This window comes from Oncorhynchus keta, chromosome 29 (assembly GCF_023373465.1).
Source record: "Oncorhynchus keta strain PuntledgeMale-10-30-2019 chromosome 29, Oket_V2, whole genome shotgun sequence".
In the NCBI taxonomy this organism is placed as follows: Eukaryota; Metazoa; Chordata; class Actinopteri; order Salmoniformes; family Salmonidae; genus Oncorhynchus; species Oncorhynchus keta.
In genome coordinates this window covers 41,181,619-41,203,502 of record NC_068449.1, presented here as the reverse complement: position 1 = coordinate 41,203,502, position 21,884 = coordinate 41,181,619, and the positions used below count along the sequence as shown (strand labels likewise).

The 21,884-nt window shown below is 41.5% G+C and overlaps 1 pseudogene; it reads right to left on the bottom strand.

Annotated features, from left to right (window-relative positions):
• Window positions 1-3,891: 3,891 nt before the first annotated feature.
• LOC118361844 (tripartite motif-containing protein 2-like) lies at window positions 3,892-19,729 on the bottom strand (annotated as a pseudogene).
• Window positions 19,730-21,884: the final 2,155 nt, after the last annotated feature.

Below are 21,884 nucleotides of genomic sequence, written 5' to 3'. Positions count from 1 at the left end.
CATTTAGCCAGTGTGCAGTTGACTGGGAGCAAGGGTGTTGACTGTAAAAAGGTCTAACTAACTTACCATTTTGCAATGTAAATAACTTTCACGGACTGAGTTTCTCCGGCTTCAGTGATACAGTGCAAGCAATGAGTTTCCCGCGGTAGTTCAAGGGTTGTCAACAAGGGAAGGGGGAGCGGGATATTAAACTCACGTGGGTTGGGATTTTTTACCTGGGTACATTGAAAAACATTGCAGCTTTTCGGCATGTTTTGTTATTTCAGTATAACAAAAAAAATCTATGAAGTTGGCTCTTTTACAATAGGGGTCAATGGGAAATCATTTTTATTTTCTCCAGTTTGTGGGCGTGGTTGAGGGGAATTCCTTATGGCGCAAATATCGATTTGGAGTATCAAACATGACTTACGTTATGACATAACAAATGAGGACATTCTGGGGTTTCCAAAACCTGAGATTCTTTCATTTTCCAGTCATTGTTATCTTGAGTGTTAACTTTTCAATATCTTTTTTTTTCTTTACATCATCAGCAGCAGGATTTGCCAGCAAACCAATGTGGACAACACAAGAATGTATGCTCTGTCATACATGGCTCCCAATGGGCCCAGAAACCCCAGGGCCTCCCCTTTCCATTGGTGCTCCAGCTGGGTATTTCATGGCTGTCACTAAGGTAAATCCAAATGATTGGATTTCATGTCGACAATATTTCAACATTTAAATTTGTGTCATGTGAATTAAGAATAGTACATTATATAGGACAATTACTTAATGAGAAGAAAACAAATGAAGCATCTTCAATAAAGCATTTCTTTAAAAATAAAAAAAAATCTAATCACATTTTATTTGTCACATACACATGGTTAGCAGATGTTAATGTGTAGCGAAATGCTTGAGCTTCTAATATCTAACAAGTCATCTAACAATTCCCCAACAACTACCTAATACATACAAATCTAAAGGGGTGAATCAGAATATGTACATGTAAGTAGGGTTGGAAACTTTCTGGTAAACTTTTGGGAATTTTGCTTAAGTTCATTTTTAAAAGGTTAGCTTTTTTGTGGGATACACAAGGCAGGCAATTCTAGGTCTTGTGGCATATTTTGGTTAAACTATTCAATGGAATTGCAACCCTCTGCATGCACAGTACACATGTACAGCTGATTCTCAAGATCTTGCACACTAATGAGATGCTATTGAACCCACACTACTACACTGTATGAGCCAAGGACTACATGCTTTCTGGTATGTTTTGATTACAATACTGGGAGGGGTGAATATATTTTATGACATACATGATTTTTTGTTAACTAGTAAATAGTAGCCTACGGCAAAGTGTGTTTAAATCATTTGTAACGTAACAATTTCTGCAAGTTAGTTTTTGCTACCATGTGGGTTTTAGCTTGCTGGAGCCTGCTAACTGAGGAGTGTTAATTCACCTGTTTCCATACATGTTTAATTTGAAAACATTTATCTTATAAAGGAGTTGTTTAATCTAACTGCTTAACTATTTATCTGTACATGGAATTGTATTTGGTTATTTTTTTACTCATTTGTTTCTAATCTTTACAGGAAAATGCCACAGGCACCATCTGATGTGTGGAGACGCGATGGATCATTTGGGATCATTCAATATTCCCTTTCTGTTTCTCCATATGATATGGTAAATATATCCAATGCAAAAACATCTATATTTAAATGGTATTTATATTCATTTGCATATATTTCCGTTAATTCCCATATATTCCCGTTAATTCCCACTGAAAGATTCCACCTCTGAATATTCCCCAAAATGTGCAACCCTACATAGGCAATGTGCAATAGATGGTATAAAATACAGTATATTCATGTTATATGAGTAATTTAAGATAGGTAAACATTATGAAAGTGGCATTATTTAGAGTGCATTGTATAAAGTGACAAGTGATCCAGTGGACTCTTTCACGTCTAGGTAAGGTTAACCCATACCCTTTAAAGCAGCAATCAGCAGTTGAAACAATGACAAAGCGTACTCCCCACCACTGTTTCTGTAAAAACAGGGGGGATGCAGCAGAACAAATGTAACCACTCAAATTCAATATGTATAGTTTTAATCATGTTTTGAGGCTACACGGTGTTTGTTTCTACTTTCTACTTTTAAATTCGGACAAAACAGAGATGCTTGTTCTAGGTCCCAAGAAACGAAGAGATCTTCTGTTGAATCTGACAATTAATCTTAATGGTTGTACAGTCGTCTCAAATAAAACTGTGAAGGACCTCGGCGTTACTCTGGACCCTGATCTCTCTTTTGAAAAACATATCAAGACCATTTCAAGGACAGCTTTTTTCCATCTACGTAACATTGCAAAAATCAGAAACTTTCTGTCCAAAAATGATGCAGAAAAATTAATCCATGCTTTTGTCACTTCTAGGTTAGACTACTGCAATGCTCTACTTTCCGGCTACCCGGATAAAGCACTAAATAAACTTCAGTTAGTGCTAAATACGGCTGCTAGAATCCTGACTAGAACCAAAACATTTGATCATATTACTCCAGTGCTAGCCTCCCTCCACTGGCTTCCTGTCAAAGCAAGAGCTGATTTCAAGGTTTTACTGCTAACCTACAAAGCATTACATGGGCTTGCTCCTACCTATCTCTGATTTGGTCCTGCCGTCGCAGGCCTACTAATTGTCCCTAAAATTTCTAAGCAAACAGCTGGAGGCAGGGCTTTCTCCTATAGAGCTCCATTTTTATGGAACGGTCTGCCTACCCATGTCAGAGACGCAAACTCGGTCTCAACCTTTAAGTCTTTACTGAAGACTCATCTCTTCAGTGGGTCATATGATTGAGTGTATTCTGGCCCAGGAGTGGGAGGGTGAACGGAAAGGCTCTGGAGCAACGAACCGCCCTTGCTGTCTCTGCCTGGCCGGTTCCCCTCTTTCCACTGGGATTCTCTGCCTCTAACCCTATTACAGGGGCTGAGTCACTGGCTTACTGGGGCTCTCTCATGCTGTCCCTGGAAGGGGTGCGTCACCTGAGTGGGTTGATTCACTGATGTGGTCATCCTGTCTGGGTTGGAGCCCCCCCCCCCTTGGGTTGTGCCATGGCGGAGATCTTTGTGGGCTATACTCAGCCTTGTCTCAGGATGGTAAGTTGGTGGTTGAAGATATCCCTCTAGTGGTGTGGGGGCTGTGCTTTGGCAAAGTGGGTGGGGTTTATCCTTCCTGTTTGGCCCTGGGTGTCCTCGGATGGGGCCACAGTGTCACCTGACCCCTCCTGTCTCAGCCTCCAGTAGTTTGTGTCGGGGGGCTAGGGTCAGTTTGTTATATCTGGAGTACTTCTCCTGTCCTATTCGGTGTCCTGTGTGAATCTAAGTGTGCGTTCTCTAATTCTCTCCTTCTCCTTTTCTTTCTCTCTCTCTCGGAGGACCTGAGCCCTAGGACCATGCCCCAGGACAACCTGACATGATGACTCCTTGCTGTCCCCAGTCCACCTGGCCGTGCTGCTGCTCCAGTTTCAACTGTTTTGCCTTATTATTATTCGACCATGCTGGTCATTTATGAACATTTGAACATCTTGGCCATGTTCTGTTATAATCTCCACCCGACACAGCCAGAAGAGGACTGGCCACCCCACATAGCCTGGTTCCTCTCTAGGTTTTTTCCTAGGTTTTGGCCTTTCTAGGGAGTTTTTCCTAGCCACCGTGCTTCTACACCTGCATTGCTTGCTGTTTGGGGTTTTAGGCTGGGTTTCTGTACAGCACTTTGAGATATAAGCTGCTGTACGAAGGGCTATATAAATACATTTGATTTGATAACATTTACTGTAGTTACAAACATTGGAGTTAAACAAGCTATATTTTGATCCCCTTGATCCCCTTGATCAAATAAAAGGTCACGGTCACGTTCTAAAAGTCACTCGCCTGGGGGAGTCCTCATTCCGCATGCAGTTGGTGAGAGCATAAGAGAGGGAAGTGCAACACCATTACCACTGAGTATACCTGCCAACTGCCAATCGCCATTTCCACGCTTACCAAACTTGGTGACCAGCTTTCCATTGGGCTGGAAGATGAAGACGCAACACGCCTTGTTGTCCACGATGATGACGTGGCCGTTGCTGTCCACCGACACGCCTTTGGGGCCCATCAGCTTGCCCGAGCCAATCTTATTCTGAGATAGAGGGACAGTGGATAATACCCCAGTATTGCTGTTGGTTATTTTATATGAAGAAATAACAAACAGGTTCTCGCAAGTTAATGTTTCAGGCTAACGTCAAAGTCTCATAGTGGCATGGGAACATCTTTTTCAGGTGCTGCTGGGTAGAAAAAGACTAATCAAGTCAGAAAGCATACCCACATTGAACTATCCATTATCAGTAAGCATCAGCCATCCAAAGCATCACTTAGGATAAAGCAATTCTGACAGCAGCTATTAGTTGATATGACAGAAAAGACTGGAATCCAAACTGAATAGCCCTCCATTTCAATATATTTTCACGTCAATGATGAAGTCTGGACCTGCTCCAACAGAGAGGCACTCGGACCGACAATTGGGGCAGCTAGAAAGCAGCATAACGGATTTCAATGAAGGCAGGTCCAGACTGAATCAGTACGGTGGAACAGAGTGATATCTAGTGTGGATTCCAGGATAAATGACAGCATTGTATAAACTTTGAACTCACCTTGAACTTCCCATCACTGGAGAAGATGCTAACCCACTTGTTGTTGTAGTCGGCTGGGGTGGACCGCCACTCCTGTGGGCCGCTGCAGTTGCCCTGGAGACCGTCCACGCACCCCAAAGCGGCTCTTGAACAGACCGTCGTTAGAGAAAATCTGCGAATGAAACACGGGGCCGAATCACATGACTGAAGATGATCTGATTGTCAAAATGCTTTGAAATATAAAACTTAAATCAATGGATAGTCATGGCTCTTTTTTATTCAAATCAAATTTCATTTGTCACATACACATGGTTAGCAAATGTTAATGCGAGTGTAGTGAAATGCTTGTGCTTCTTGTTTCCGACAGTGCAGTAATATCTAACAAGTAATCTCGCAATTCCTCAACAACTACCTAATACACACAAATATAAAAGGGTGAATGAGAATATGTACATGTAAGTATATGGATGAGCGATGGCCGAGCGGCATAGGCAAGGTGCAATAGATGATATAAAATACAGTATATACATGTGATATGAATAATGTAAGATATGTAAACATTATGAAAGTGGCATTATTTAGAGTGCATTGTATAAAGTGACTAGTGATCCATTTATTCAAGCGGCAGTGATTGAGACCCAATGTAGGCAGCGGACTCTCTGAGTTAGTGGTTGCTGTTTAGCAGTCTGATGGCCTTGAGATAGAAGCTGTTTTTCAGCCTCTCAGTCCCAGCTTTGATGCACCTGTACTGACCTCGCCTTCTGGATGGTAGCATTGTGAACAGGCAGTGGCTTGGGTGGTTGATGTCCTTGATGATATTTTTGGCCTTCCGCAGTCCTTGTTAGCGGGCTGCAACGGTGTTATCCTTAAAACGGGCAAAGAAGGTGTTTAGTTTGTCTGGAAGCGTGATGTTGGTGTCCGTGATGTGGCTGGATTTCTTTTTGTAGTCCGTGATTTCCTGTAGACCCTGCCACATACGTCTCGTGTCTGAGCCGTTGAATTGCGGCTCCACCTTGTCCCTATAGTAGCATTTCCCTTGTTTGATTGCTTTGCGTAGGGAATAACTACACTGTTTATATTCAGTCATATTCACAGACCTTTTTCCATGGTTAAATGCGGTGGATCGCGCTTTCAGTTTTGGCAAATGCCGCCATCCATCCACGGTTTCTGGTTAGAGTAGGTTTTAATAGTCACAGTGGGTACAACATCTCCAATGCACTTCTTTATAAACACACAGAGTCAGCATACAGGTCGATGTTGTTCTCTGAGGCTGTCCGGAACATATTCCAGTCCGTGTGATCAAAACAATCTTGAAGCGTGGCTTCCGATTGGTTGGACCAGCTTTGGATGTTTGTCATCACTTTCCGTGAAACAGAGAATGTTACAATCTCAGATGTCTCTCTGGAAGGCAACCCTTGCTCGAATTTCGTCTAACTTGTTGTCAAGACTGGACATTGGCTAGTAGTATACTCAGGACAGTTGGGCGATGTGCACGTCTACGGAGCCTGACCAGGTGGTCGCTTCGTCTGCCCCTTCCGCTGTTTTGGGTCGACTACTGGAATTAGATCCATTGTCCTGGGTGGTGGTCCGAACAGAGGGTCCGCTTCGGGAAAGTCGTATTCCTGGTCATAATGTTGGTAAGTTGACGTTGCTCTTAAATCCAATAGTTCTTCCCAGCTGTATGTAATAAGACTTAAGATGTCCTGGGGTAACAATGAAATAAACAATACATAGAAAAACAAAATACTGCATAGTTTCCTTAGAACTCGAAGCGAGGCGACCGTCTCTGTCAGTGCCATCATGCTGAATGGTCCTTTAAGGAAATAATTCAAAAATCCTATTTGATATGATAAATGACACTTTTCAATTATTATGAACTGGAATTGTTATTGCCCTAATACCAATTTAGAGTTGGTATATTTGCCATACTTGCAAATTTGCAAAAGTACCATGATATACAGCAAATCAATACAAACCATCTGAGCAGTCAGAGCTCCTAACCAAGTCTTGTTATCATCCAGTCTATATCAGAAGACTATTCTTCAGACACACCTCAAAGAGCTCTGGTGAGAACTCACAGTCAAAAGATACCACTGTGACTAAGTCAAGGCAGAACGACTTCAAAGAGATGAGCTAGATGCAGGGCTGTTCAATTCCGTTCCTGGAGGGCCAAAACACTTATGTTTTTCAGCCTCTCATTTGGGACTAATTCAAACCTGGGACACCAGATGAGTGCAATTAACTACCAGGTATATAAAAAAAATGTTTTGGCCCTCCAGGTCTGGAATTGAACAGCCCTGAGCTAGATTCTAACTACCACTCATAGGTTGTGATGGCGCCGAAGGGGATGGCTGCTATTTTATTGGCTCTTAACCAACCAAGCTATTGTGTTTGTTTTTTCACATTGTTTGTAACCTATTTTGTACATAATGTTGATCTCTTATGCCCAAAAAGAGCTTCTGGACATCAGAACAGCGATTACTCACTTCGAATTGAACAAATCATTTTTCTTTAATAAGTCGGACGGGAAGGATATACTCAACACCCGTACAGGCCCTCATCCCCGTCATTCGCTGGAGAAAGAAACTGAGATTTCTGGGAAATAGGATCAGACGACGATTGGCTAATCTGCCTTTGCCATCCGTACTGTTAGCTAACGTTCAATCGCTGGAAAATAAACGGTACAAACTGAAAGCACGTATATCCTACCAACGGGACATTAAAAATGAATATCTTAGGTTTCACCGAGTCGTGGCTGAATGACGACATTAATAAAATACAGCTGGTGGGTTATACACTGTATCGACAGGATAGAACAGCAGCCTCTGTTAAGACCAGGGGCAGGGGCCTATGCATATTTGTAAACAACAGCCGGTGCTAAGGAAGTCTCTAGGTTTGCTCGCCTGAGGTAGAGTATCTCATGATAAGTTGTAGACCACACTATCTACCATGAGTTTTTATCTGCATTTTTCATAGCTGTCTACATACCACCACAGACCGATGCTGGCACTAAAACTGCACTCAATGAGCTGTATACCGCCATAAGCAAAAAGGAAAATGCTCATCCAGAGGTGGCGCTCCTAGTAGCCGGAGACTTTAATGCAGAGAAACTTAAATCCATTTACCTAATTTCTATCAGCATTTTAAATGTGCAACCAGAGGAGAAAAAACTCGAGACTACCATTACTCCACACACAGAGATGCGTACAAAGCTCTCCCTCACCCTCCATTTGGCAAATTTGCCCATAATTCTATCCTCTCGATTCCTGCTGAATAGGGCTATCTTCTGTATACCATCCGTACAACAAAACTGATTGGCTCAAACGCATTAAGAAGGAAAGAAATTTCACAAATTAACTTTAACAAGGCACACCTGTTAATTGAAATGATTTCCAGGTGACTACCTCAAGAAGCTGGTTGAGAGAATGCCAAGTGTGTGCAAAGCTGTCATTAAGGCAAAGGGTGGCTACTTTGAAGAATTTGTTTAACATTTGTTTTGCTTACTACATAATTCCATGTGTTATTTCATAGTTTTGATGTCTTCACTATTATTCTACAATGTTAAAAATAGTCAAAAATAAAGAAAAACCCTGCAATGAGAAGGTGTGTCCCAACTTTTGATTGGTACTGTAAATGGGATAAAATATTAGAATGAAAGAGTAACTACAGTAGAAAAGTATTTTACCATGTCTAACTTGTATTACATGAAATAAGAAATTGTGCTCACTCAAAATGAATGTGTGCTGTAGTAAATAAATAAATTAAAACCTTTGTCATTTTCTATTATTCATCTGGTATTCAAGCCATGCTAATCCATAGATCAACATCGCAAATCTACAACAACAAAAAACTCAAGACAAAAGTGCCTGTATGTTCATGTAACAGATGTGAAACGGCTAGCTTAGTTAGCGGTGCGCGCTAAATAGCGTTTCAATCAGTGACGTCACTTGCTCTGAGACCTTGAAGTAGTAGTTCCCCTTGCGATGATGAGTCATTGTGCTCAGCCTACCAGCATCCCACAATTCCTTCAGATATTTCCCTCAGGCCAAGAGAATAAGCATAATGTGTTTGTTGATCCTACCCTGAACAACTGGTATCATCCGAATATAAGACATTCTACTGTACATTGTTAACCACTTTGAGATGTAAACTCAATCTATTATTGCAATCCATTATATGACTGCTAGTTATCTTTTGAAGCCAAATTATTTTAGTGAGGTAGTTGGCTGAACAACATTTGTGTGACAAGTAACCTTGCCTTGAGACCTCTGTTAGCTCTAACAGTAAAGCATTAGCTTAACAGGCCTTGGTCAAAAGCAGTGCACTAAGGAATAGGGTGCTATTTGGGATTCAGTCATGGTCTTGAGTCGGGTCAATACCATGGGTTTAATAAATGATCTATGAAATGGAGCTAGAGTTGGCATTCTCCAGCCAGTTCCCTTACCTGAACACACTGGTTATTGCTGTCTGCTATCAACTCCTTGCCTACCCAGGAGGCAGCCACACCCTGTAGATTGGTAAATTCCCCTTTGTATCTGGAAGGTATGAAATAAACAAGTGTCAAATTCCCCCGTAATGCTTATTCATCATATGAGTGTAGATTAAGTTTCCAAAGTGAAAACATTTTGACATATGATTTTTTTTAAGGTGAACTGTATTTTTCTTACATTGGTCAGTTCCCGGAGAAACTTTTTTCCAATTCCACCCATGTATAACTTTGACAAGTAACTCATAACATATTCGTGTTGTCATGATACTAGAATTGTGACTTCGATACCAATACCAGGTTTAGTATCATGATATCCAATACTATCACAATAATCGACACCAAAATTATACCACAGCAACAAAAAAAGGTATATTAGCCGAAGCCACTGAATGGCACTTGATCCAGACAGAGAAACTCAGCTACTGCTCTGTTCAATCATTTGGCATCTTTTGAGCTTTTTTTACATCAAAATGTTTGAATCAATTATACAATCATAAAATCAATTTGACTTTGTTTTTACCAATCTAAACTACATAACACAAATGTTAATAATTCATTTAAATGGTAAATCTCTATTGATAAAATTAGGCCCCGTGTAGCTCAGTTGGTAGAGCATGGAGCTTACAATGCCAGGGTTGTGGGTTTGGTTCCAAAATGTATGTACTCATTCTGTAAGTCGCTCTGGACAAGAGCATCTGCTAAATTACTCAAATGTAAATGTAGCCTAGGCCTATTCACAATACAGGTGAATGCATAATAAATAGGAGACCAATAAAGTGAATGAATATAGTTTTGGTGGCAATCCGCTTTAAAATCAGTACATTTTGCATTATATAGTTTCCATATTAAATCACAAACAAAGTCCTACGGTAGTAAATTGATGTTTGCTTCCATTGTAAGGTGTATGCACCAATTTGTAAGTCGCTCTGGATAAGAGCGTCTGCTAAATGACTTAAATGTAAATGTAATTGTAAACTAGCATAGTTAGCCTACAAAGCTTGATGCTACCCGTATCTTCTTGCATTTTAAAGTGTTCAGCCTGTATGGACATTGTTTTGAGAACAGTAATTAACAGTTTCAACATTTCAACATGCCGTTTCGCATTATTCAAGTGTGTTAACTTCTGTGCACAGTGGGGAGCTAACATGATGCAGTCCAGACTCCCAGTGCAGGCTAGCAATGAGGGCACGGTGCGCGCCTCACACTATAACGGGACATCGCTGAGCTGATAGAGTTGATCCGTGAGATACATTTTGACAGAAGTACTGAACATAAAGAAAATTCAAGTACCAAACCAATTCTCATGTTCTAGTATCGAAAAAGTACTGATGTTTTGGTATATCGCAGTGGTGTAAAAAGTACCCAATAGTCATACTTGAGTAAAAGTGACGATATCTTCATAGAAAGTTACTCAAGTCAAAGTGTTAGTCAACCAGAGAAATACTACTTGAGTAAAAGTTTAAAAGTATTAAAAGTTGCTAAAATATTCTTAAGTGTTGAAAGTAGAAGTAAAAGTATAAATAACTTAGAATTCCTTATAATAAGCAAAGCAGACGGCACCATTTTCTTGTTTTAAAAATGTACGGATAGCCAGGGGCACACTCCATCACTCACACATTATTTACAAAAGATGCATTTGTGTTTAGTGAGTCTGCCAGACCATAGGTGAACTATCCTTTTAAATGTTTTAGGTGAACTGTTCCTTTTAAATGTGTTAAACACCAATGATAAGGCAACCATTACCGATCCTGAAAATGTGGTCCTTGTCCCTGGTCATGATGGTGACAGAGGTGGGCAGGCACACACTGCCTCAGGCCCTCGCCTGTGGCTGTTGGAGCGAACCATTGAGAAAAGCTCAGCATTGCATGTAGGTAGGTTTGGCTGCTAGGCTGAAGTAGCAAGGACATGCACATTAAGAGAAGATGATATCCAGGCCATATTACACCCAGACCATACTCTATTTTTGAAAGAAAACATTAACCAAGACCATACGTGCATTCATGACAGCTGAACGTGCTGTGGTCAGCAGGATACAGGAAGAAAGATGTAGGCAAGATAACTGATGACTAACACGTAAAACATAGGCATGCAGTACATACAATATTTTTAGAACATGGAAAGAGTTCTGCCATCGTTGTAACCAAAAGCAGATACTAAGGGGGAGTAACTTTATTTACATATGTGATGTACACAAATACTATGTATGTATAAAAGCAGAGCCAGTGCTAAGAAGCGGCGGCTATTCCGCGGACCAGCACGGCTTTTAATAACTTGTATTAAAGTCTACATTGAATTCAAAAGTTCTTCTGAGAGTATTATATTTCTATAGACAGTATTATATTTCTGAAACAATTATCTACGACAGATTCACCGTCTCGGACGCCACGGCATTTGTGGTAACTATAGTACCCAGGTTGTGGATGGACTTCTTGAGGCCCTCTGTCTCCACCAGGGAAGTCCAGCTGGTCATTCTCACCGGGCTGGAGGGGGAGCCCTTGGCTGGAGGGGGAGCCCTTGGCTGGCCAGCTCACTGAGCCGCTCGCTCATCTGCTTCTTGACGAGCAGGAGCTCGGCCTCGGTGCCGTGGCTCAGGGCCTGCTCGGTGAAGTTGCAGCTGCTGTTAATGCCATCCTGGCCCTGGAATAACGAGTCCAGCTGGGCTTGGAGCACCTGAGAGAAACACGATGTAGAGGAAAAAAGAGTGAGGGGGTGGGATAGTTGAGAGGATGAGGGCGTAGAAGGGTGTCAGGTGGATGTGAATGGAGATGCACATGTGGACATGCAAACATCTGTCAGTGTGAGGGGCTGACAACACACACACACACACACACACACACACACACACACACACACACGCAAACATTGTATACAATCTGTCAATGTACACACACAATCTGTCAATGTAAACACACAAACATCTGCTCAACAAACACATTCACCTAACAAATGTGCGGACACAGACATGCAAATATATACTGTAAGCAGGGCACTGGAAACATACACAACAAATTAAAACACACATCTTCTTTTAGACAGCTGTCCACATGCCACATGAATACCATATTTGCTGTATTGAGAATAAAGCTACGTTTTCCATTAACAAGAATAAACATAGAAGTGCAGAATATGCTAAGTGGACTTTTGACACATCCACTGGTATAGGCATATGGTAGAGTGTTGCCTAACTATCATAGTTATCACTTGTTAACATAACACCACAGCACAAAAATGCTACAGGGTTGGGTCAAAACACTGAGCATCGCACACATGCACACAGTCTCACTGTCTCCCTCACACACACACTCACCTGCATCTGGCTACCACACTCATCCTCTTCGACAACACGAGCAGCCATTGAGCTAATAAAGCCCCCAGCCAAAACTACTTTCTCCACCACTATCTATATCAACCCTAGCTTCATACTGTATAAGACTCACACTCTGAAAGACTAACACAAATATATTCCAGATAGAGAAAGAGGACGCCATAAAGGCAGGGAGATACAGTGCACACTTACTTAATGCAGTGGACTGTGGAAACCTACACCACTGTACCTACTCACTTTAACAACCCCTATGCTGCCATCCTGTTAGAAGGTAACAGATTATTTTATCACAATGGTTCAAATGTATTTCCATTGTGTTCCATGGTGTTATTCGCCCCCCTAGTGGAGCTTTCTGGTACTTAGAAAGACTACGCAAACAGGAAGTAGAGAATTTGTTCTGCACGCATAGAAGCAGCTAAGAACAACGCTACGGTGCAGGTCTTTCAGTGTAGTTATTTCTTGTCACACTTCAGCCTTGGAAAATATTTGTTTGTAAATTCGATTCAAGCATTTAGCTGATGATGATAATCTTGTTATTGATAGAGTTGCTTACATATCAATGTTGGTTGGTTGCATTTACTCACACAAATTGCAATGCCTTTCATGTATGTCGTTAGCTGTATTACTTTGCTCGTGCGTCATGCAAACGAATTGTGAAATATACAATACTGTAGTTTTGTTACTGTTTCTAGTGTAACATGCTTTGTTATTCTACATAGATGGTTGTACATTAGAGTAATGAAAGGAGTTAGCCAATTACCATATGAGTAACAATTAGCTATATGGTTTGGCATCATGCCAGATGCTTTGGTACCTTAGCACGTGCTTTGTATTTATGCAACTTCAAATGTATAATGTACAGCTACAATATGTCTAAAGTACATTATTTTCTGTATTTTGCAGTTTTCAATATATCCATTCAAGAAAAGTCACGCCTTGGGAGTTTTATTGAAGACTTAGTTGTTAGCTATCTGTCTAGTTTTGCATGGGAACGCAACTCAAGGGCAGAATAACCCCTCTCTGCTTCCAAGACTCACCCTCTCTTTAAACAAGAACAGCTCAGCTAGCTAGATCGAAGATACAGCACTTTCAAAGCCTAAATTACCAACTACATAGACATAATGACAACACCAAAGAAAAGTAGAAAGTGTCTACACCCTATAGGAAAGGGCAGACAGATAAAGTCCTCCCTTCCTTTATGCAGCACTGCCTGCTCTAGCCAGCCGGTCCTACTTGTGAATCATTCTTATGTGATGGTGCTCTCCTCCCTAAGGGAGAGGGCGCTAGGCTTGATGATGATTGGTTCTCTGGGCTGGGCGAGGCATCAGCTTTTCTGCCCTGGCAGTCCGTTTCTCCAGCCCTCCCCAATCCATGTTTTATTTAATAATTTATCAGAGAACTGCCTGATCGACAGCTGAACCACGGGAATGCAAAGTAGAAACAGTGTAAACAGAGCCTTTGCAGCTGTGTGGGATAGTAGAACTAACTGAGAACTTTATTTCTATGTTATTTATCCTTTATTAGTACAGGTTTAATTTAATTGAGATTAAACAATCTCTTTTAGGAAGGCACATTGGAATCAGAAAATGTTTCAGTTGTTGTAAAATGACCACCTATTACTTTCAATATATACTACATTTTCAAATTGGGAAGCATCTATTTTCAGTATTTTTCTTGTTCACATGATGATTATAATGCCGTTCATTCTTGGTTTAAAAACTATGCCCATGTTTAGAAATGCATTTCCTTTATCTCCTAATCATATATCTATTTATTTTCATGGACCACCTGCCTCTAATTTCGTATCATATTGTCTGTGTGCACCAAACAGATTGACGAAACAGAAACCCACAAGAAAAGCATCTAATACATTTTTTTTTAGAAATGTTTGCTAAATTTATTAAAAATAAAAAACATATCACATTTACATAAGTATTCAGACCCTTTACTCAGTACTTTGTTGAAGCACCTTTGGCAGCAATTACAGCCTTGAGTCTTCTTGGTATGACACTTCAAGCTTGGCACACCTCTATTTGGGGAGATTCTCCCATTCTTCTCTGCAGATCTTCTCAAGCTCTGTCAGGTTGGATGGGGGAGCGTCACTACACAGCTATTTTCAGGTCTCTCCAGAGATGTTCGATCAGTTTCAAATCCGGGCTCTAGCTGGACCATTCAAGGACATTCGGAGACTTGTCCCGAAGCCACTCCTAAGTTGTCTTGGCTGTGTGCTTAGGGTCATTGTCCTGAGTGCTCTGAATCAGGTTTTCATTAAGGATCTCTCTGTACTTTGATCTGTTCATCTTTACCTCAATCCAGGTTTCCTCCAGATGTGACACTTGGCATTCAGGTCAAATACTTAAATATTGGTTTCATCAGACCAGAGATTATATTTATCATGGTCTGAGAGTCTTTAGGTGCCTTTTGGCAAACTCCAAATGGGATTTCATGTCTTTTACTGGGGAGTGGCTTCCGTCTGGTGGAGTGCTGCAGAGATGATTGTCTTTCTGGAAGGTTCTCCCATCTCCACAGAGGAACTCACCTCCCTGACCAAGGCCCTTCTCCCCCGATTGCTTAGTTTGGCCAGGCAGCCAGCTTTAGGAAGAATCTTGGTGGTTCCAAGCTTCTTCCATTTAAGAATGATGGAGGTCATTGTGTTCTTGGGGACCTTCAATGCTGCAGAAATGTTTTGGTACTCTTCCCCAGATCTTTGCCTCGACACAATCCTGTCTCGGCACTCTCCGGATAATTCCTTCAATCTCATGGCTTGTTTTTTTCTCTGACATGCATTGTCAACTGTGGGACCTTATATAGACAGGTGTGTGCCTTTCCAAATCATGTCCAATCAATTTAATTTACCACAGGTGGACTCCAAGTTCTGGAAAAATCTCAAGGAGGATCAATGGAAACAGGATGCATCTGATCTCAATTTTGGGCTCATAGCAAAGGGTCTGAATACTTATGTAAATAAGGTTTACTTATTTTTAATACATTTGCAAAGATTTCCCCAAAACGGTTTTCGCTTTGTCATTATGGGGTATTGTGTGTAGATTGCTGAGGAATTTGTTTTATTTAATCCATTTGAGAATAAGGCTGTAACGTAAGAACATGTGTAAAAAGTCAAGGGGTCTGAATACTTGGGTAGATGAAGAACTTTGAGTCTATTAACCCACTTTTCCCAGGGGTGTGTGTTGGGCCATTACCTTTTTTTTTACTTTGTCCAATGCAATTGGATGTCATAATTATTATTACATGTTTATTTTTTGGGGTTGGAATTTGTTTTTATTGTTGTAAATATGTTTTATAACGTCTTGGTGTCCCCCAGGGGTATGTATTGGCCCCTACCGGTATTTGACGGCATCAAGCTGGTCCTGCAGCAAGGCCTTGTGCTGCTCGACCACATCTTTGAGGGGCACAGTGGAGAGCTCGGCACTCGTACACTCCTGGCACATGGCTGTCTCACACGGTGGACAGTAGAACTCCACCACCTAGGCAAGAGCAAAGCAAGAGTTTAAAGGTCAAGGTGAAGAAACGGTATGAGAATCCATTTTCTCCTCTCCTTTTCCTTTCCTCTGACATGATTAACAAATGCGTACTGTGCTGGTGTGCGAAAGCACTACCCAAATATTCCCAGAATATATGAGGGTACAAAATACTGTAGATATCTACTAACCCTAAAATGTATTTCCTATTAAATATACGAAAAAAACACCACAATTAATCTCAAATAAATTTTTCCCCAAAACATCACTCCCTGTACTAAAACTCTGTGTCAAGCTTTGAAGCAAGTCATTATCACCACTTAGGAGTTCAGTGCCAATGTGGTATTGCCCCGTGCCAGTATCCCATAAAAATAAACCCGTTGCTATGGTGATGAGCTAGAGCGATAAGCAAGAAAGTTGAATGTCATGGAACCTCCTGCCATCAATACACCATCATGTAATCTCAACAAGGTGACCGATCGGTAGAATAATTTACTCCTGCAATAACGTTATATGGACACTGATGGATGGAAATTATTAGGTGTGTGTGTGTGTGTGTGTGTGTGTGTGTGTGTGTGTGTGTGTGTGTGTGTGTGTGTGTGTGTGTGTGTGTGTGAGAGAGACAGAGTCTGTCTGTCATTATATCCTACGTGGTTGGGGCAAGAGAGTGGTTGTCCCGTGGCCATAGAGTTGATGGTCTCCAACACTGCGCTCTCCTGGCTGCAGCTGTCGCTGGGGGGCCGGAGCAGCACATCCATTAGGTTGGTTGTGAAGAAGTTGCTCTGCAGCGCAGCCACGCCTTCCTCCGGCAGGATATATGTCTGACGGCACACGGGGCACGACAGCGTCAGGCTGTGTGCGGGGATGTAGTTCTGCAGGCACCTGGATAGGGGAGAGGGAGGGTAGAAGGGTGGGGTGGACTCAAATGTCTGAGATGTGGATATACTTACTAGTGTTTCTCGACTTTTTTTCTACCGCCACAGCCCTAATACCTGTCATGACAGAAAATACAGGCTACATGCCTGCATCCCAACTGGCACCAATGGGAACTGGTCAAAAGTAGTGCCCTAACTAAGGAAGAGGTTGACATTTGGGATGCAAACAACAGACATTGTATCATACATATGTTATTATGACTCTCGTCTAGTATATCCTACTTGAGTCAGGAAAAAACTAGCTTTCATTAGATTCAATGGCTTTACAAGATCAAATCCTAAAATGCTGCAGACATGGGGTCATTTCCACCATACAGCAACAACACTGACTTATAATACCAGTGATTGACTCTTTAACACATTTTATGAAGGGGTGGGATTCACAGTCTTAGATAGCATCCTGCAATACTTTTGGGTACTTGATACATGGCAAAAGAACAAAAGCCCAGAAAAAGGTCCCACAAAATATAAATATATATATATATATAAACACTTTAAATGGTCTACTGAATTGCTAGTTTGATATCATTTAGTCATACACAATTTACTCAGAGACGCTGATGAATTAAATCCCTGTTTAATTCACTGATTAATTAAGTTGTCCGATGGTTATCAAAGTCAACACAGAATTAAAATGGAAGAAAAACCTGACATGTCAATCAAGTTCAAGTTTTCCGCCCATCAAAAACAAACTGAATTTTTATATTCAGCACACAGTTGCCTGCACCACACTGAGTCAGACATGAACAGAGAGAGACTAGACTGAGGATGGGAGAGAGAAGACAAACAGAGGAAGGGTAGTTGAGAGACAGAGAAGATGGAGAGAAGGGAGAGAGACAATAAGAGACAAAGAGAAGGAGAAAGAAACCGAACAATAGGGAGAGAACGAGAGAGAGAGAACAAGCGAAAGATAGAGAAAGAGCGAGAACATCTTGGTACAACAGAGTCATCCAATCTAAATGAGTATTGTCACGCTCTAGATGCTATACAGAACAATGAGACAGGCACTGAGCTCTCCCTTCTCTCAGGAACAAAGACAGCTAGTCTAGGTGGGTGACACGGACAGACCAAACGTAGTCACAGAAAAGACAGACATTTTGTGAAGATACAGTATTTACTTTCTATATTCAGCTGAGTTCCATGACAAAAGGAAAGACACGTTCAGTTAGGTCATAGGAAATATATTCAACTGAAATGTGACTTCCACATTTAATCCAACCCCTCTGAATCAGAGAGGTGCGGGGGGCTGCCATAATCAACATCCACAGTGCCCAGGGAACAGTGGGTTAACTGCCTTGCTCAGGGGCAGAACGACAGACTTTTACCTTGCTAGTTCGGGGATTTGATCCATTAACCTTTTGGTTACTGACCCAATGCTCTAACCACTTGGCCAGAAAATAGCTTGACAGGAAAAATACCATTGCCATAGCTACCAGGATGGAGACCCTTGGTTTAACCCTTTACGTATAGTTTGTTTAAATCTTAAATGCTGACTACTCGACAGTACACAGCAGAAGTCAAGTCATTCATAGTGTTTGTCGCTAGTTTATCTAACCTACAATATTTACATAACTTTGGTTGTGCGGCCCTTGAAGCTTTGTGGGTTTCAGCCAAATTGGTGGATTGATGTAAAAATAAAAATAAAATATATATTTTTTAAGTGATTTGCGGTCACATCAAGCTATATTTATCTGGAAAGCTTTATCTGGAAAGACATCATTACACAATCCTTTTCACTTCCTGAGTCAACTAAGGGTTAACGCTCCACATGTGGGGACTGGGGTCCTTTCAGAGAATGACAATCTGGTTCATGGTGTATTGAGATACCACCGAATATTTATGACACCATAACACTCAAACATAAAGAAAGAAAGTTGCACACTCTTATATGCTCCCAACAATTGAATGGGTAAACCTAATAACCAATGTTTTGGCAACGCAGTGCCTTCTTCAGGGTTGCATAATGAATGCTTGAACCAGGTTATGTAGGAATATGGAATATGTTTGGGTGTGCGTCAGCTCATGCTTTTTATCATCAATTACCTCGTCAATCAAAAAGATGATTTGATTCATCAAAATCCAGCTCCTTCCCTGATTTATCAATTCCCATGAAATGTAGCTGCATATCTAGGTGGATTTGCAGCGCATGAATGTGTCTATGAAACTATTCCACAAATCCTTCTCTCAGACACAGATACAGCACAGCCATAACAGAGACACACAGACACAACAAGGGCACAATAAGTCAGACACAACAGACAAAGGACACAACGAAAACAACACCAAACAACATACAGAACACGTACAAAACTCCCGTCGTCTCAGAAAAGGGAGGTCTCGCTGTTACATAATCTTTATGTAAGGCAGCTTGAAATGCAACTAAATAAATCTTGCTTGATTAATCCATCAACATACCACGAGCAGCGTCTCATGGGCAAAAGATGACTGATGACAGATGACAAAGGTACATTTCTGTTGAAGATGTCAAATTATCTTGACCAATCAGAGACGCCGAGTGCAACTTACATGAACAAACATATTTGTTAAATGTTCTTAAGTTCTGTAGATATCAGCATTAACAATGACCCTATTTGAAAATGCCCAATATTAATCAATCAAGTCAATAAACAAAACCACAAATCCATTACTCAAGCATATACAGTGCATCCCCCGACTATATGACGACATTGCAAAGACACTATATGAATCACTCTAAAATCCCTATCCCAAACACGGTCACAGCATCTGTGAAACGATCAACAGGCGTCACCACCAAGCTGATATAGTCAGTGACACTGTCACCCACCCAGTGCTACCTGTGCCACCATGCCATTTACCCACCACGTTCTGTAGGAGCCCTACCATCGCTGAGTCATCCTCTGAGTAAAACACAGCGCATGCTTCTGCCCCCTAAAGACGCTCCTGTCCAGGAAGCAGAGACATTATGAGCTGCTTAAAGAGCTGCTAAACTTGAAAAGAGATGACGGCACATATCAAGAGGAGAGAGAGTGAGAGAGCAGGATTAATTGCAAGAGCCAACAGTGTGGACCTATGTCTGGACTCGTAGCCAATCAATTTCTTACATCTCTTCCCCTCTTCCTCCCTCTTACTGTCGCTTTTCCTTTTTCCCCTCACCCTCTTTCTGTATCCCTCCCCTGTTTCCCACTCACCCTCTACCCCTCTTTTTCCCCCTCACACTCCCCCTCTCCTCATCCCTCCTCTCTCTCTCTCTCAAGTTAATGCTGGCTCACTGCAGAAGAGCAAGTAAGGGATCCTGGGAAAGGGATGCAGCAGCGTCAGTAAGCCGCAGGGTGCGGATTGGCTGGCATCTTGAAGAGCGACCAATGAGACAGGGAGTAGCCGGCGTGGGTCAGCTCGGCAACCAATGAGGCAGAAACTAACATGATCAAAGGGGGCAGCAGTGTGTGTGTGTATACACATATTGCTGACTAATGAGAGTAATGCTAGGGCAAAAACCAAAACTGTCACCCCTTGGGGTCCTGAGGACCGAGTTTGGGAAATACTGGACGAGAGAGAGAGATGGAGAAGAAGTGTGCTGCCATTCGGCCTAGATCAAAAAGGCAGCCTCAATGGCACAATGCATGCACACACAAATAGACACACATGCATAGATAAACACGCACACAGACTGTGACTCGCAGACTGTAATTTTCATCATAGGTACACTTCAACTATGACAGACAAAATGAGGAAAAATAATCCAGAAAATCACATTGTAGGATTTTTAATGAATTTATTTGCAAATTATGGTGGAAAATAAGTATTTGGTCACCTACAAACAAGCAAGATTTCTGGCTCTCACAGACCTGTAACTTCTTCTTTAAGAGGCTCCTCTGTCCTCCACTCGTTACCTGTATTAATGGCACCTGTTTGAACTTGTTATCGGTATAAAAGACACCTGTCCACAACCTCAAACAGTCACACTCCAAACTCCACTATGGCCAAGACCAAAGAGCTGTCAAAGGACACCAGAAACAAAATTGTAGACCTGCACCAGGCTGGGAAGACTTAATCTGCAATAGGTAAGCAGCTTGGTTTGAAGAAATCAACTGTGGGAGCAATTATTAGGAAATGGAAGACATACAAGACCACTGATAATCTCCCTCGATCTGGGGCTCCACGCAAGATCTCACCCCGTGGGGTCAAAATGATCACAAGAACGGTAAGCAAAAATCCCAGAACCACACGGGGGGACCTAGTGAATGACCTGCAGAGAGCTGGGACCAAAGTAACAAAGCCTACCATCAGTAACACACTACGCCGCCAGTGACTCAAATCCTGCAGTGCCAGACGTGTCCCCCTGCTTATGCCAGTACATGTCCAGGCCCGTCTGAAGTTTGCTAGAGAGCATTTGGATGATCCATAATGTCAAAGGACATTATGGACTTAATGACTGACAATAAAGTCCTCCCACGATATTGTGCATCCCAAATGGCACCCTATTCCCTACATAGTGTAATACCTTTAACCAGGGCCCATAGGGTCAAAAGGAGTGCAACCATAGGAAGTTGGGTGTCATTTGTGACACAGATATAGTGTTGGGTTAAATAACAGCCATTTCTGTGAGTATTCATTTGATTTGAGATTAGTCTTTGTTAACTGGGGAATACAAGTCTTGTTCAATGGAAGGCAACAACGCTAAATTATAGCATTGGTCTATAATTAAATGGACAATGTAAATGACAACAGTCTTGCAGAACTGTTGAATCTAGATGATAGGAACACTGGACAATTTTCAGCATGTTGCAACATTGAAATACAGAAATAACCACTTTTCCATAAACAAGGTCTAAATCATGTTTGATGCACTCTGGATGTAATTTTTCTTTGCAAAACTGTTGAAACTAGATGATAGGAACACTATGAACAATATTCAGCAAGTTGCAACATTGAAATACAGATATAAACACTTTTCAATAAACAAGGTCTAAATCATGTTTGATGCACTCTGGATGTAATTTTTCTTTGCAAAACTGTTGAAACTAGATGATAGGAACAC